We start from the raw sequence: 17209 nt of genomic DNA, 5'->3' as shown, positions 1-17209 counted from the left end.
GTGAATGATGAGACATAATGGTACCTCCAGCAATGGTGGTGTGAAAGGAATGGCTTGGTCATTGCAGGAATGCTTTATGGTGTTGGTGTGGGGTGGTGCCAACCTGACGCATCATGTGGCAGCCATATGGGTGTACGGCATCAAGTGAAGTAAATCTGGTCCTGGTGAGGCCACCTCAGGCCTCCTGGGCAGCAATGTGGTCGGGTGCTGATGCCCTCTGACCTGTGCAGCGTCAGGTGATTGCAGAGAAGGTTGGTGTTGTTGGAGCTGCTGGTGTGCCTGGTGCTGCTGGTATTGGGGCTCATCGTGGTGGGATTCTGAGGACCAAGGTGAGACAGTATAAATGGCATCTATGCTGATGGAACAGATGGCAAGTGAAGTAGAGATGACAGAAGCAATCTGTCAATGGTGAGAGAGGTTCTTCCAATGAGGTGACACTGGATGGAGACTTTGCTGGAAAGACAGCAGCCTGCAGAAAGCTAAACCTGTGCTGAGAATGCAGTGATAAACAGCTTCTGCCTGAGGAAAGTGATCCTCTGTCAGGTGGGAGATTTTAAACTTCATTTTGTGCTGTCAACTAATCAGCTGAAGCAATGGACACTGAACTCCCACCTCAGGTTGACAAATGTGGTTCCCGAGCAGTGTGTTTCCCGTGGCCATCCAGTTAAATTTAAAAGGTAAGGTTAAAACCACTCTTAAGGGTCTGACAAGTTACTAATGATATAAACTGGGTCACCCGCCTCTGCCGGTCGGGTCGGGTCTGTGCTGACAGACGCGCCTGGGGGAAAGGCGCGTGGGAGTGGGATGACAGCGGGTTCCTGACCACTCCCAAAAATAACAACTTTTCCACCCGACTCGCCTCCGATTGCGCCTGCTACCACCCCGGAAAATTCCGGCCTAGGCCTTTTCAGTCAACAATACAGATGCTCACCCCCAGCTGCCCACGGTTCCTACAACCCCAGTATTTGCCTCTTCTCCATCCAGGTTTCAGGCCTCGGGCCTTGAGCCTTGACTTTTATCCCACCCGCGTGCCCTGTGCTTCGGTCACTGCTGCCCCCCCCACTCCTCCCCTCTTTCCGGGCCTTGTGCGCACCTCACTGATTAGTGACAATAAGCTGAGACTGCTTTGTTGAATTTTAAAACATTTATTGCACTTACAGAGGTTGATAATCTGATAGTGGCCACTCACTCCTTGTATTAAATTGGGCACAGTGTGTGCAAGGGGGTGTATAGGAGCCTGCATGCACCTGTGCACAAGGTTTATTAAGCCTATAGATTTAATTTAAATTAGGCGTCTGCTCCATTATGTTTCAGTGCCAGTGCCCAGATGGAACAAGCACTGAAGGGGAGGCCACATTATAAAAACAATATTCTCGGTCACTACTGCCCTGGGCACCCTGCTTATCTCACACCACTCCCCTCATACTCAGTGCGCCTGCTTTTTTTGCACTGGCTACCCCATGCTCAAAAATTGGCCGGCGCCTGTCTGCTGGCACCTGTCTGCTGGTACCTGTCTGCTGTTGCCTGTCTCCTGGCACCTGTCTGCTGGTACCTGCCTGCTGTTGGTACCTGTCTGCTGTTGCCTGTCTGCTGGCACCTGTCTGCTGGCTCCTGTCTGCTGGCACCTGTCTGCTGGCTCCTGTCTGCTGGCTCCAGTCTGCTGGCACCTGTCTGCTGGCTCCTGTCTGCTGGTGCCTGTCTGCTGGTGCCTGTCTGCTGGTACCTGTCTGCTGTTGCCTGTCTCCTGGCACCTGTCTGCTGGTACCTGTCTGCTATTGGTACCTGTCTGCTGTTGCCTGTCTGCTGGCACCTGTCTGCTGACACCTGTCTGCTGGCACCTGTCTGCTGGCTCCTGTCTGCTGGCACCTGTCTGCTGGCTCCTGTCTGCTGGCTCCAGTCTGCTGGCACCTGTCTGCTGGCTCCTGTCTGCTGGCTCCTGTCTGCTGGTGCCTGTCTGCTGGTGCCTGTCTGCTGGCTCCTGTCTGCTGGTGCCTGTCTGCTGGTGCCTGTCTGCTGGCTCCTGTCTGCTGGCTCCTGTCTGCTGGTCCTGTCTGCTGGCTCCTGACTGCTGCTGGTGCCCGTTGCTGCCAATGTGCCATAAGTACCTTGAGTCCCAGACAATTATACAAACAAGCTGACCTCATTATCCAGCAGCCCTGCACAGGGCCCATTTTACTGACTGTACACATACACATTGTAGCTGTGGTCAGTTCTCTTCCAAATCACATACTACCCTGACTTGGAGATATATCGCTGTTCCTTCATTGTTACTAGCTCAAAATTCTGGCAGGCTCTAATCTTAGAAACCTTACATGCAGCTGCAAGTCTGAAAGGCCTGCTGCTGAGCTTAATTTTCCTTCTCCTTTTGCTGGGACTCGGTCCTACCTCTGCAGGGGTGTCCCCTGAGCCATGTCAATGGCTCGGGACAGAAAATACTATTGTTTCTGGGCTGGGTGGGGATTGGGCTTGGAAAATTGGAGGAAAAACAGGAGGGGGGGGGGGGGAGGAGGAGGAACAGAGGGATGCCAGGTAGTTGAGATTGTACCAGACGAGGACTACACCCATCTGTTATTATCCTCAAATCCAATATATGGACAGATGCAAACTTACCTAGACTTCTCTGATGAACAATAGTTGTGTAGGGTAAGAGTCATCATGCAATCTGTGAATCCACCACAGATTGGCACTGCCAAGGCCACTGCAGTCCTCAACTTTTATATCTCGGACTCATTCCAGGCTGTCAGCTACTTCAGCTCCTCTGATGGACCAAACAGATAGTTGATGCTTAGCTTTCCAGAGCAACAACTTCATCAGTTTAAATATGACATCGGCAAAGGCATTAGAAAGCATTGCATTATTTTTCAAATAGCAGGATTCCCCAAAGCCCAGGGTGTCAATGATGGCACCCTGTGACCTTACTTGCTTCTGTGCACAAGCACTATCACTCCATCAATAGGCAACTTGTCTGTTGACATCAGCACAGGATCGTGCAGGTGAATGCCTGCTTCCCAAGCACCATTCAATATGCCCTTATTTTAAGGCAACCCACTGTGCCTCCATTATTTACATAGAAACATAGAAACATAGAAGATAGGAGCAGGAGTAGGCCATTCGGCCCCTCTAGCCTGCTCCGCCATTCAATGCGATCATGGCTGATCATCCAAGTTCAGTACCCGGTCCCTGCTTTCTCCCCATATCCCTTGATCCCTTTAGCCTTAAGAAATATATCCAACTCCTTCTTGAATATATTTAATGAATTGGCCTCTACTGCCTTCTGTGGTAGAGAATTCCACAGGTTCATCACTCTCTGGGTGAAGAAATTCCTCCTCATTTCTGTCCTAAAAGGCCTACCCCTTATCCTTAGACTGTGACCCCTGGTTCTGGATTCCCTGACCATCGGGAACATCCTCCCTGCATCTAGCCTGTCCAGTCCTGCCAGAATTTTATAAGTTTCAATGAGATCCCCTCTCATTCTTCTAAACTCCAGTGAGTACAAGCCCAATCGACCCAATCTTTCCTCATACGTCATTCCTGCCATTCCAGGTATCAGCCTGGTGAATCTTCGCTGAACTCCTTCCATGGCAAGAATATCCTTCCTCAGATAAGGCGACCAAAACTGCACACAATACTCAAGATGTGGTCTCACCAAGGCCCTGTACAACTGCAGTAAGACATCTTTGTTCCTGTACTCAAACCCTCTCGCTACAAAGGCCAACATACCATTTGCCTTCTTAACTGCCTGCTGCACCTGCATGCTTACCTTCAGCGACTGGTGCACAAGGACACCCAGGTCTCGTTGCACTTCCCCTTCTCCCAATCTATTGCCATTCAGATAATAATCTGCCTTCCTGTTTTTGCCACCAAAGTGGATAACCACACATTTATCCACATTATATTGCATCTGCCATGCTTCTGCCCAATCACCCAACCTGTCCAAATCATCCTGTAGTTTCTCGGCATCCGCCTCACAGCACACACGCCCACCCAGCTTTGTGTCGTCTGCAAATTTGGAGATATTACATCTAGTTCCCTTGTCTAGATCATTAATATATATTGTGAATAGCTGGGTGTTGTGTATGTAACCTGTTCCACCTTAAGAGAGCTTAAGCCTGTTCCACCTTAAGAGATGTACTACTTTCTCAGGCTGCTGTAGACGTAATACCGGGGGTGAACACACCGGTATATAAGCACTGTGCAGTAATCTTGTATTCAGTGTAGTCCCTACCTCCCACCAGTAAAGACCTGTTTTATTGTTACTGATTAAGTCTGAGTATTAATTACTTGAACAACTCACAGACTTAACACTGGCGACGAGTCAGGTTCTTACCCTGCGGCAGTTATTCCACGGCGGCTTCGTCCACAGACAGGACGTTGAAGAGAGGTTTCAAATCTCACCACCCCACTGGAAGCGACAGGCATTAGGACCCTGAAGCCTCCATCAGCGACTAAAAACTGGAGGACAGAAGACATCCTGCAGCTTCTTTTTCAACCTCGGTGGTGGGTAAGCCAAGCAGCGTTGGCTGCAAAGACAGGGCTGGGGGAAGTCGGAGGTAGAAGGGCGATCGATCGCAATCCCTGATAAGGGCCGCACTCGGGCTGAAAGGCGCAGCGTCGGCAGACACTGAAGGCGCGAGAGCCGCGGTGAAAAGCGCGGGCCATCGATCGCGGCGGAGATAAGGGCCGCCCTCGGGGCTGAAGGGAGACGGCGTCGGGGACGGGTGAAGACCGCCAAGCATGGGAAAACCGCCATTTTGTGGGCGGAGGACGACGGCAAGAGCGGGAAGCCACCATCTTGGATAGCAGTAAAAAAAAAAAAATCTGAGAAATTGCAAATCTGATAAAGTACTACAATGCCTAAACACGGGAATATTAGCAACTTTGATAGTGACATCGAAGATTGGGCCATATATGTTGAACGAGTTAAAAATTATTGTAAGGCCAATAAAATTCGTGAGGCTGATAAAGCACTAACATTATTAAATTTAATGGGTGCGAAGACATACGGGCAATTGAAACACCTGTTATCACCAGATGAACCGGCAGATAAGACATTCAATGAGATTGTTACTGTCCTGAAAGATCATCTAAACCCCACGCCGCTGATGCTAGCGGAATGATTTAAATTTTACGACAGAAGGCAGCTACAGCATGAAAGCAATGCTGAATATTTGCTGGAATTGCGTAAATTAGCGAAATATTGCCAGTTTGGAACGGGACTGACAGATGCACTACGAGACAAATTTGTGTGTGGTTTATTTAAACAGGATACACAAAAGCGACTGCTCGAGGAGAATGAGCTGGCGCTTGAGAAGGCGGTCACTATGGCAGCAGCACACGAAGCCGCAGCGAGAGGCACAGCAGTAATGCAGCTACGGTCACCGGAGCTCAGTGCACACAAATTGGGTGTGAGTTCTGGCAAATGTCATCGTTGTGGAAAGACAACGCATGATCAGAACCAGTGTTGGTTTAAAAACCAAGAATGTAGAACTTGTGGTAGGCTTGGACATATAGCTAGAGTATGCAGGTCAGGGAAGAAGACCAGCAACAAGAAGTCACCGCAAGGAAAATACGCAAAAGTACACAAGGTGGCCGAACAGGAGTCCGATTCAGACGCTAGGAGTAATGAACTGGCTGGCTTAAGCAGTATTGAACTGGCTAGCTTAAGGGTACTCAACGTTGGTAAGGGTGCAGACCTCCAGACAATTTGGGTTACTCTTCAGATAGAAGGAGTCCAAGTAAAAATGGAATTGGACACTGGATCGGCATTGTCGGTCATGAATAAGAAAGATTACAGAAGGTTATTCCAACATATTCCCCTACAGGATACGGAGATTATATTGACAACCTACACGGGGCAGAGAGTGTACCCCATCGGGACAATAAAGGTTGCAGTGGCCAATAAGGGCGAAGGAAGTCAAATAATGGACTTATATGTGCTACCGGAGGGAGGTCCACCACTACTAGGCCGGGAGTGGTTTAGAAACATAAATATGGACTGGCATTCGCTAAAAGCCATAAAGAGTGAGAACTCGGTGCAGATAATCAGCCCAGACTCTAGAACTGATGATGGTAAGACCAACCCATGTGCAAAAGACAAAATTTCAGCACAGAATTCCACTGAGCAACAACAACATAGTTTAACAGAGAATTCTGAGTCTGTCAAGTTTACTGATATGCACATTTTTGAGGGACACTGGGCTCGAACTCAACTCCATTTCAAACTACAACAGCAATTAGAACAAATGATTCGCCGTTTTGAGCAAGAGATGAATGAAATAAAAAAGTTCTTTGTTACAGAGTGGGAGAATCTGGAAAGGCAACAGAAGCAACTGATGGAGAAAATGGAGCAGGAGCACACCAACCATCTGCGCAAGGAGGCCGAACGAATCAAAGCTGATTCAGGTTCTGAAGGTGCGTGCCATAATCTGGTGTCAGAAGAGTTAACGGTCAGCCAACTCCTTCATATGCTGAGGGACAGGACTCTGAAATGGGAAAAACTTGAACACGAACTTCAATATTCAAACGAAAGGGGTTCGGAGCTCTCAAAAGTCATTGAGATGGCTGATGTGACGACACAGACTGAAACGACTGCAACAGAGCAGCCATTGGATGCCAAAAGTACGCTGACTCACGTCAATGTAGAACAACAGACCGCTGAAACAGCTGCTCCGGTAGAGGGATTGCATAGTCCGATCAATCAATCTCCAAAGGAAGTTGAAGTATTAAAATCACAAATGAGGTCACTAGTAAACGACTTGCTGAAAGCCCAGAAAAAGCTGGATGCAGAGGTACACATGAAGAAGTCTCTTCAGGAAAGATATCTGGATTTGGAACAAGAGCTGGCTAACGTCCAGCTGGGTATGGAGGAAATAGACGACCCTCTCGCTGACCTGTCGGACGACTCCGAATATTACTATGTCCTGTCCTGCCCAACTTGTAACTTCGACTCCCACCATACAGAAATCATGGAGGAGCACCAAAATCTACGGAACATCGGGAGAAGGTGGCTCTACTACGAAAAAAGGAGGAAGAGAAGGAGGAACTGCGCATGCAGCTGGCAGCTGTGGCAGCTGACAATGGAGCCCAGAGAGTCTCCAAGAAGCAGAAAAGGAAAAGTAAAAACAGAAGATGACCCATCTGAACCATTATCACCTCGACCAGATCACACACGTGGTCCCTCCGAACGGAGCCAAATCAGTTCGGAAGTTCAAGCTGTTAAATCCATGAAAGGACTATTGAATGAGTAACGTGAACCGACTACACCACAGAGATTGAATCTGTGAACTGTTTTCCGCAGAGACTGAATCTGTGATATGTTACGTTAAACATGAAGTTATATATGTGTATATGTTATTACGTTATGTTAAATGGGGGGGATGACTATAAAGCTAAGAAGGGAGGAGTGTTGTGTATGTAACCTGTTCCACCTTAAGAGAGCTTAAGCCTGTTCCACCTTAAGAGATGTACTACTTTCTCAGGCTGCTGTAGACGTAATACTGGGGGTGAACACACCGGTATATAAGCACTGTGCAGTAATCTTGTATTCAGTGTAGTCCCTACCTCCAACCAGTAAAGACCTGTTTTATTGTTACTGATTAAGTCTGAGTATTAATTACTTGAACAACTCACAGACTTAACACTGGGGTCCAAGGACCGATCCCTGCGGTACCCCACTAGTCACTGCCTGCCACTCGGAAAAAGATCCGTTTATTCCAACTCTTTGCTTTCTATCTGCCAATCAGTTCTCTATCCAAGTCAATACCTCATGCACAAAGAGAAGTGCTTAGCTTCTAACAACTTAAGACTACCCACACAGCAGCTCTTTGACAGCTCCATATAGCGCTGAGAACAGTATGACGAGGTGTATGCATCTAGAATGCATCATAGGCATTTTAAAGCAATTTATGGGATGTCTTGCATTTCAACCTGGGCAAATTATTCTGGATCATTATAGTCTGCTATGTGCGGCACAACTTCATTAGCCAATGAGGCATCAAAATGGAGCAGCTAGAGGAGGAAGGCAGCAAGGAGATGAGCTGAACGACCAAGAGGCGGCTGAAGACAGACTAGCAACTCAGAGTTTGTGAGTTCAAATGCCATCATGGCAAGACGAATTCAATGGCCGTGGTTTGCCCTACCTCGGTGGGCGATGTCGGTGGTGGGTCTCGCCCCCACTGCTGGCTCCATCCCAGCCTCCAAAATGACTATCCGATGATTGGACTTGTTAAGCCCGCCCAGCGTTGAGTATTTATTTCCTTACTCAAGTAATCTGCCCCTACTTTAATGTTTAGTTCCCCATTGCTTGACCTTGGTGAGAATGTAGCGTGTGTGTGATCTACTTCTTACTCTTGTGCTTCTTCTAATTGCCACTTCAATGGGAGGAACAAGTGCTGTGGCAGACTGCTCCTCTTCAACAGGGACCTAGGCCTAGAGATTTCATCTCTAAAATAAGAGATATTCAAAATAGAGACAAGACTAAAACTAAAATTATTTCTAGGACTAATACAAATATTACTACATTTTTTTGGAACAGGTGTTGGACATTGAACTGAACAACTAAAGATCTAGCTTGCACTTGATGTGTTACTTCACACTAATGCTAAATATATCTAGTGCAAATTCTGAGATAAGGCCCAACTGAACTCTAGACAGAAGCAGAGTGAGAGTCCCTCCTCGAGGGAGTCTCATTCTGGGCCCTGACTCTTGACTTTGGCCCCATTTACTATAATTATAATATTCACGTAAAGTAATTCATACCAATGCTAAAAATAGAGGGATAGGTTTTCAAGTGTTCACGTGTATGGTGAGGCACCTCATCATAAGTGCGCAGTGGAAAATTTCACCTTTAGTGTAAATGCACCCTTAGTTGTCAATCAAGCACCCATAGTTTATTCAAAAGCAAAATACCGCGGAAGCTGGAAATATGAAGTAAAAACAGAAAATGCTGGAAATACTCAGCAAGTCAGACAGCATCTGAATCATCTCCATTGGCTACAAAGGAATCATGACTTCAAGATACACGCTAAAGCTGGTCGGGGCCATTCCACCGTCATATGCCCAATTTAATTGGGTGTGGTGGATACTGGGGGTGACAGCCTCAACTGCATGTCTGCATGGATGCCAAATCCATGATGCAATACAGGTTTTACAAGTGTTTTTTACGAGTGTTAAGTCATAAACTATGGGGGAGAAATTCATTATAACCCCGTTTGGGGTGCTAAATGTTAAAAGTTTGGAAAATTAGCGCCAGGTGCGAATGTTTCCAAACTTAAAAAAAATGAATTTCTGTGCTCCAAGAATGAAGTAGCACGCTAAATCAAGCACTCCACTTTCTTCTTGGAGTGCAATCGGCAGTAGGTGGGGCGGAGACTTCAACAGCACTGCACACTGGGCCGCGCAGCACTGCCGCATTCTAAGGCTCCTTCCCTCCCTTAAAGGGAAGGGCCATCGCTGCAGGCTCTGCAATTTAAAAAGTACCTACTGTAGTGTATGTGCCTTTAAGACAGAACTACTTTTACAGCTCCTGTATACTGTAGTACCGGCAGTGACCACACCTGTATATAAGCCTTGCGCATGCCTCTGTACCCCCAGTCTTGAGACTACCCTCCTCCAGTAAATACCTGTTTATTGTTAAGTTACAGCATCCGTGTGGTTATTGAAAAACAGCCTACTCTCAGAATCACGGATCTAACAGTGGCGACGAGTGGCGATTCGAATCTACATGCAACAAAAAAAAAAGTCGAGGCCAGGAACACGGGTGTCGGCCACGAGCAACCGCCCAGTCGTCCGGCAGAGAGTGAACATCGCAGGGGAGGCTGTGGAGAGCCGGGCTTGGTTCCCCAGCCACGACGATCAGCAAGAGACTGACGACAGGTCCAGCGCAGACCCTTCCCGGACAGCGGTGGCTGCAGCCGACCGACGGCGGAGAGAAAGCCGAGCAGCGTCGACGGGGTAAGACAGAGGGTGAAGCGCACAGGGCGCAGCTGGGGGTTGAAAACCGAGCGGCGTCGAGAGAAAAAAAAACAAAAAAAACAAACCGGAGAGAGAGATGGTAAAGCAACAGCCGGGTTCAGGACCGAGCGGCGTCGAGAAAAAAAAAAGAAGAATGCGCAGAGCACAGCCAGGGCTCAAGGGCTGAACAGTGTCCGCGGGGAGAAGAAGGGAGAGCGCGGGAGACGCCATTGAGCCGCGGAGAAGAAGGAAGAGCGCGGGAGACGCCATTTTTAGAAGCCGCAGTGGAGAAGAAGGGCGAGCGCAGGAAGGAAGGAAAGCACGGGAGACGCCATTTTGTGCCAGCGGAGAAGAAGGGGAAGCGTGGGAGACGCCATTTTTGACAGTTAAATCACACCCAGGGATGCCGAAGAGTGGCAGTATCTCTACGTTCGACAATGAAGTCGAAGATTGGGCGACATATGTGGAACGTATTGAGGTGTACTGCAGGGCGAATGAAGTGCCAGATGCTAGTAAAGCACTGGTTTTGTTAAAATCCATGGGTGCAAAAACTTATGGGTTACTGCGAAATCTAATAACCCCAGAGAAGCCGGTGAACAAGAATTTCGAAAGCATAGTAGAAATCCTACAGGACCACTTAAACCCCACACCGCTGCTGATGGCAGAACGATTTAAGTTCCATAAAAGGGACCAACACAAAGATGAAAGCAATGCTGAGTACCTAACGGAACTGCGCAAGCTATCGAAACACTGCCAGTTTGGAGCAGAACTAGCAGATACGTTAAGGGACAAGTTTGTGTGTGGGCTACAAAGTGAAGGAACCCAGAAACGGCTTCTATCAGAAAAGGATCTTACGCTGGACAAGGCTTTCAGTATGGCAGTATTAAACGAAGCAGCCGCAAGGGGCGCTGCAGAGTTACAACGGAGACCGCAAGAACATGGCACCAATGAAATGTCCTATGGAACAGGGAATTGCTATCGCTGCGGCAGAACAACACATGACCAGAAGGATTGTTGGTTCAAGGACCAAGTGTGCAGACAGTGTGGAAAAGCAGGACACATAGCAAGAGTCTGCAGGTCTGGGAAGAAAACCAACAGTAAGAAATCTCCACAGGAGAAGTACAAAAAGGTACACCAGGTTGATGGACAGTGGTTCAGATGAACAGAAAAGTGACACAGACTCTGGAAGCAAGGAGCTGGGTTGTCTGAAACTACATAAGGTAACCAAAATGGAAGATCACCAGACTATCTGGGTTACACTCAAGATAGACGGAGTCCAAGTGAAAATGGAATTGGACACAGGATCAGCCCTAACAGTCATAAACCAAAGGGACTACAAGCGGCTATTTTCACATATACCCTTGAAAGCTACAGAGATTGTCTTGAAGACGTATACGGGGCTAAAAGTCTACCCCAGAGGAAAAATAAGGGTGAACGTGATATATAAAGGCCAGGAAATACGTAAAATGGATATATATGTATTGCCAGATGGAGGACCACCACTGCTAGGACGTGAATGGATCCGGAAGATACAATTAGATTGGCATTCCATACAGGCACTGAAGGTTGAGGCCAAAAAGGATGACGACGTCACACCTGGACGACTGTCAAAAAATGCTAACTGACGCAAAAGAAGTGTTCCAGGAGGGACTAGGAACACTAAAAGGCATAACAGCAACGATTAAAATAGAGGAAAATGCAAGCCCAAAGTTTCTTAAGGCCAGACCAGTGCCTTATGCGATCAGACCAGCTGTCGAAGCAGAGCTGGAAGGGTTGGAACGTTCAGGAGTACTGTCCAAAGTGGACTGGAGCGAGTGGGCTACACCCATTGTTCCTGTAATCAAGAGGTCGTTGAGTAATACGCCTGGGGAACCAAAGAAGGTCCGCATCTGTGGGGATTTTAAGGTGACAGTGAACCCAGTCCTTCACACGGTACAATATCCACTTCCACGAATTGAGGATATTTTTGCCTCGCTATCTGGAGGTAAACGCTTCACCAAAATTGATCTAGCCCAGGCGTACTTGCAAATGGAGGTAGAAGAAGCTTCGAAACAATACCTTACGATTAACACTCATAAAGGTCTCTATCAATACAACCGGCTGGTGTTCGGGGTCGCCTCGGCTCCGGCTATCTGGCAAAGGGCAATGGATCAAGCCCTGCAAGGGATTCCAGGGACCCAGTGTTATTTGGACGACATCTTGGTCATGGGCGAAAATGACAGTGATCACCTCGCCAACTTGGAGAAGGTGCTCACCAGATTAAAGGAGTATGGGCTACGAGCTAATCGCCACAAGTGCGAGTTTTTCCAGAAACAGATCTCGTATTGTGGCCACGTCATCGATGAAGAGGGGTTACATAAGTCCCCTGAAAAGATTGAGGCAGTAGTCAAGGCTCCAGCACCGGAAAATGTGTCACAACTGAGGTCGTTCCTCGGGCTGGTAAACTACTACCACAAGTTCTTACCAAATTTGTCCACGGTATTACACCCACTGAACACCCTACTGCAAACAGGGGTACCATGGAAGTGGGATGACGAACGTAGACGAGCTTTCCAGAAGTGTAAAGAATTGATCACATCAAAAGAGGTGTTGGCCCATTTCAACCCAGCACTACCAATTCGTTTGGCATGTGATGCATCACCCTATGGTATTGGAGTGGTGCTGTCGCACAAATTCCCAGATGGGTTGGAGAGGCCAGTAGCCTTTGCATCTCGGTCACTAACCTCAGCCAAGCGCAACTACGCCCAGATTGACAGGGAGGCCCTCAGCCTAGTATGGGGAGTAAAAAAATTCAACCACTATCTGCATGGGCAGAAGTTCACCTTGCTGACTGACCACCAACCACTTGTCTCCATCTTTAGTCCTAAGAAGGGCGTTCCAGTGATGACTGCACAACGGTTACAAAGATGGTCCCTGTTTCTAGGGGCGAATCAATATGAAATAGAATATGAAGGCACGAAACAGCATGGGAACGTTGATGGGCTATCGCGCCTGCCACTGCCTACTGTGGAGGAAGCACCAGCAGTGGACCCTATCGAGATATTTTATTCATCAATAATTGAACGATTGCCAGTAACGAACGCGGATATAGAGAAGGAGACCCGCAATGATCCGACGCTGTCTCGGGTATATGATTTGACGGTGAGGGGATGGCCAACACATGGCGACTCACTGTTGCCAACATTCTCATCCAGAAGAGAACAGCTGTCAGTATGCCAGGGGACAGTGATGTGTGGATCCAGAGTGGTGATTCCACCCAAGTTAAGGGAGAGAGTGCTAAATGAGCTACATGAAGGTCATCTGGGGGGAGTGAAAATGAAAAGCCTTGCTAGGGCTTATGTGTGGTGGCCGGGAATCGATCAACAAATCGAAGACCTAACTAAGAGCTGCTCAGGATGCCAGAAGGTCCAAAATGCACCACCACATGCCCCTCTACACCCATGGGAGTGGCCCTCCTCTCCATGGCAATGGGTGCATATTGATTTTGCTGGTCCATTCATGGACTCAATGTTCTTAATAGCAGTGGATGCTCATTCGAAGTGGCCTGAGGTGATAAAAATGTCCTCAACCACTATAGAGAAAGCGATTGCAGTCCTACGGACCATATTTGCCAGAAACGGTTTGCCAGAGCAGATTTGCTCTGATAATGGACCACAGTTTGTGTCCGAAGAGTTTCAAAAATTTATGAGAAGGAATGGGGTAAGGCATTACACATCCGCCCCGTATCATCCAGCCACAAATGGATTGGCTGAGAGGTTCGTACAAGCCTTTAAGAAGGCGATAAAGGCCATGTGCGATGATGAAATTCCACTACAGCATAAGATGGACAATTTCTTATTAGCCTACCGAAACGCGACACATGCAGTTACCAACCAGACCCCGGCCATGATGTTCTTTAACCGAAGGTTGAGATCTCGTCTGGACTTGCTCAGACCAAATGTGCGAAGAAATGTTGAGGAAAAACAATTCCAGCACATCAATGAGAAGCCGACAAGGAGCTTCAATGTAGGACAACCAGTCTTGGCCTGTGACTATCGATCAGAGAAATGGCAACCCGGAACGATATGCACAAGGCAGGGGCCATTAATGTACACAGTGGATGTCGGGGAGAACATTGTGAGACGCCACGTCGATCAGATCTTAGCGTCACAGGAACGCGTCAACCCCATGTCTCGAGTACCTGGGGATGAACCCGACATACCGGTAGCATCTACCTCCGAACCAGTAGCAGTGGAACCCGATGAACTACCCGATGAAAAGGGGTCAGAATCGCCTCTGCACCAAGAACAAGAACCTCAGGAAAGGCATTATCCCGAAAGGGTCAGGAAGCCGCCCCAAAGACTGAATCTATAAATGGACTATTGTTGTTTAATGTACATGTTAAAGTGTTAATTGTTATTTGAATATTAGGGGTACTACTAATCTAAAAGGGGAGGAATTGTAGTGTATGTGCCTTTAAGACAGAACTACTTTTACAGCTCTTCAATCGCCTTCAATCATCGCCCTCGAAGCGGCCGGCAGCCCGATGCACGCCTCCTGCAGCTGTCAGTGTTTTCGCCTGGCGCTGTTTCAGGGGGCGGAAGTCAATTTCTGGTCCGGGGTGCTACCGGGGCGGTGCGCACGGCGATGTGTCACAATCTCCGGGTGAAGGAGTTTGGGGCGCAACGCCGTAGCGCTGCCACAAAACTCCTGCCGAATATGGAGGGAGTTGGTGTCTGCGCTGCACTCGGTCGCAAAGCCATTTGCACCCCGTTAGTGCCCCCAGGGGTGCTAACGGGAGGTGCAAAGGCACCCAATTTCACCCCCTATGTGTTAAAAACAGAAAATACTTCAAATACTCAGCAGGTCAGGCAGCACCTGCGGGGAGAGAAACAGAATTAAGGTTTCAGGTCATTGATCTTTTGTCAGAACTGGCAAAAGTTAGAGATGTAACAGGTTTTAACAAGTGCAGGGGCAGGGAAAGGGGGGAGGGGAGGAAAGAACAAAAGGGAAGGTCTGTGATGGGGTGGAAAGCAGGAGAGATTATATGACAAAAGCGATGTTGGTGCGAGGCAAAAGTGAGTGGTAATGCGACAAGTAAATAAACAAAAGATGGGTCTGGAGGAGCTGTACATGGCAACAGCAGAATCCTTACAGCACCTGCTGTCCAAAAAAATGGGAGCAGTGGTTATGATCTGAAATGTTGAAATCATTGTTGAGTACGGAAGGCTGTAAACTGACTAACCAAAAGATGAGGTGCTGTTCCTCAAGTTTCCATTGAGCTTCATTAGAACAGTGTAGGAGGCCGTGGACAGAGAGGTCAGAGTGGAGTGGGATGGAGAGTTAAAATGGCAAGTGACTGAAACTCAGAGTTATGCTTGTGGACTGAACGGAGAGATATAGACTGGTTAAGTGATTGGGCAAGAAGGTGGCAGATGGAATATAACGTGGGGAAGTGTGAAATTATCCACTTTGGTAGGAAGAATGGAAAAGCAGAATATTTTTTAGAAGGTGAGAGACCAGTAAATATTGGTATTCAGAGAGATTTAGGGCTCCTTGTACATGAATTACAAAAAGTTAACCTGCAGGTACAGCAAGCAATTAGGAAGGCAAATGTTATGTTAGCCTTTATTGCAAGGCGGTTGGAGTTTAATAGTAAGGAAATCCTGCTGCAATTGTGTAGGGCTTTGGTGAGACCAAACCTGGAGTACTGTCTCCTTACCTAAGGAAGGATATGCTTGCCTTAGAGGGTTTGCAAGAAAGGTTCACTAGATTGATTCCTGGGATGAGGGTTATCCTATGAGGAGAGACTGAGTAGACAAGCCTATATTCTCTGGAGTTTAGAAGAATGAGAGGTGATCTTATTTAAACGTATAAAATTCTTAGAGGGCTTGACAGCGTAAATACTGAGAGGCTGTTTCCCCTGGCTGGAGAGTTTAGAACTAGGGGTCATAGTCTCAGGATAAATGGTCGGCCATTTAGGATAGAGATGAGGAGAAACTTCTTCACTCAGAGGGTTGTGAATCTTTGGAATTCTCTAACCCAGAGGGCTTTGGATGCTCAGTCAATGAGTATATTCAAGGCTGAGATCGATAGATTTTTGGGCACTAAGGGAATCAAGGGATATGGGGATAGGGCGGGAAAGTGGAGTTAATTTAGAAGTTCAGCCTTGATCTTATTGCATGGCGGAGCAGGCTTGATGGGCCATATGGCCTACTCCTGCTTCTATTTCTTAGGCTCTTATGTTCAGCAAAGCGATCACCCAATCTGCATTTGGTCTTCCCAATGTAGAGGAGACCGCATCATGAGCAGCGAGTACAGTATACTAAATTGAAAGAGTACAAGTAAATTGGTGTTTCACCTGGAAGGAGTGTTTGCGGCCCTGGACGGATGGGAAGAGGGGAGGTGAAAGGGCAGTGTTGCATCTCCTGCACTTGCACAGAAAGGTGCCATGGGAAGGGGAGCGGATGTTGAGGTGATTGAAGAGTGGAACAGAGTGTCATGGAGGAAACGATCTCTTTGGATAGCTGAAAGGGGAGGGGAAGATCTCTTTGGTGGTAACATTGTACTGGAGGTGGCGGAAATGGTGGAGGATGATCCGTTGAATGTGAAGGCTGGTGGGGTGGAAGTTAAGAACAAAGGGAACCCTATCGTGGCTGCGGGAGGTAAAGGAAGGGGTGAGAGCAGAAGTGCGGGAAATAGGACAGACACGGTCGAGGGCCCTGTCAATCATGGTAGAAAGGAGTCCTTGGATGAGGAAACAGGGAGACATATCGGAAGCACTAGTATGGAAGGTTGTGTTGTCACAACAGATGCAGCGGAGACAGAGAAACTGGGAGAATGGAATAGAGTCCTTATAGGAAGCAGGGTGGGAGGAAGTGTAATTGAGGTAGCTGTGGGAGTCAGTGGGCTTATAGTCGATAATGGTTGACAGCCTATCCCAAGAAATGGAGATAGAGCAGTTGAGAAAGGGAAGGGAAGAGTCAGAGATGGACCATGTGAAGACAAGGGAGAGATGGAAATTGGAAGCAAAGTTGAAGACATTTTCCAGTTCAGGGCGAGAGCAGGAAGCGGCACCAATAGAGTCATTAATGTACCGGAAAACGAGGTGAGGGAGGGGACCTGTGTAGGACTGGAACAAAGAATGTTCCACATACCCCACGAATAGGCAGGCATAGCTTGGACCCATACGGGTTCCCATAGCAACACCTTTTATTTGGAGGAAGCGAATGGAGTCAAAGGAGAAGTTGTTCAATGTAAGAACAAGTTCAGCCAGGTG

Source organism: Somniosus microcephalus, chromosome 17 (assembly GCF_052327205.1).
Source record: "Somniosus microcephalus isolate GS21.2 chromosome 17, FLI_Smic_1.0, whole genome shotgun sequence".
NCBI classification, from domain to species: Eukaryota; Metazoa; Chordata; class Chondrichthyes; order Squaliformes; family Somniosidae; genus Somniosus; species Somniosus microcephalus.
Note: the sequence above shows the minus strand (reverse complement) of the source record.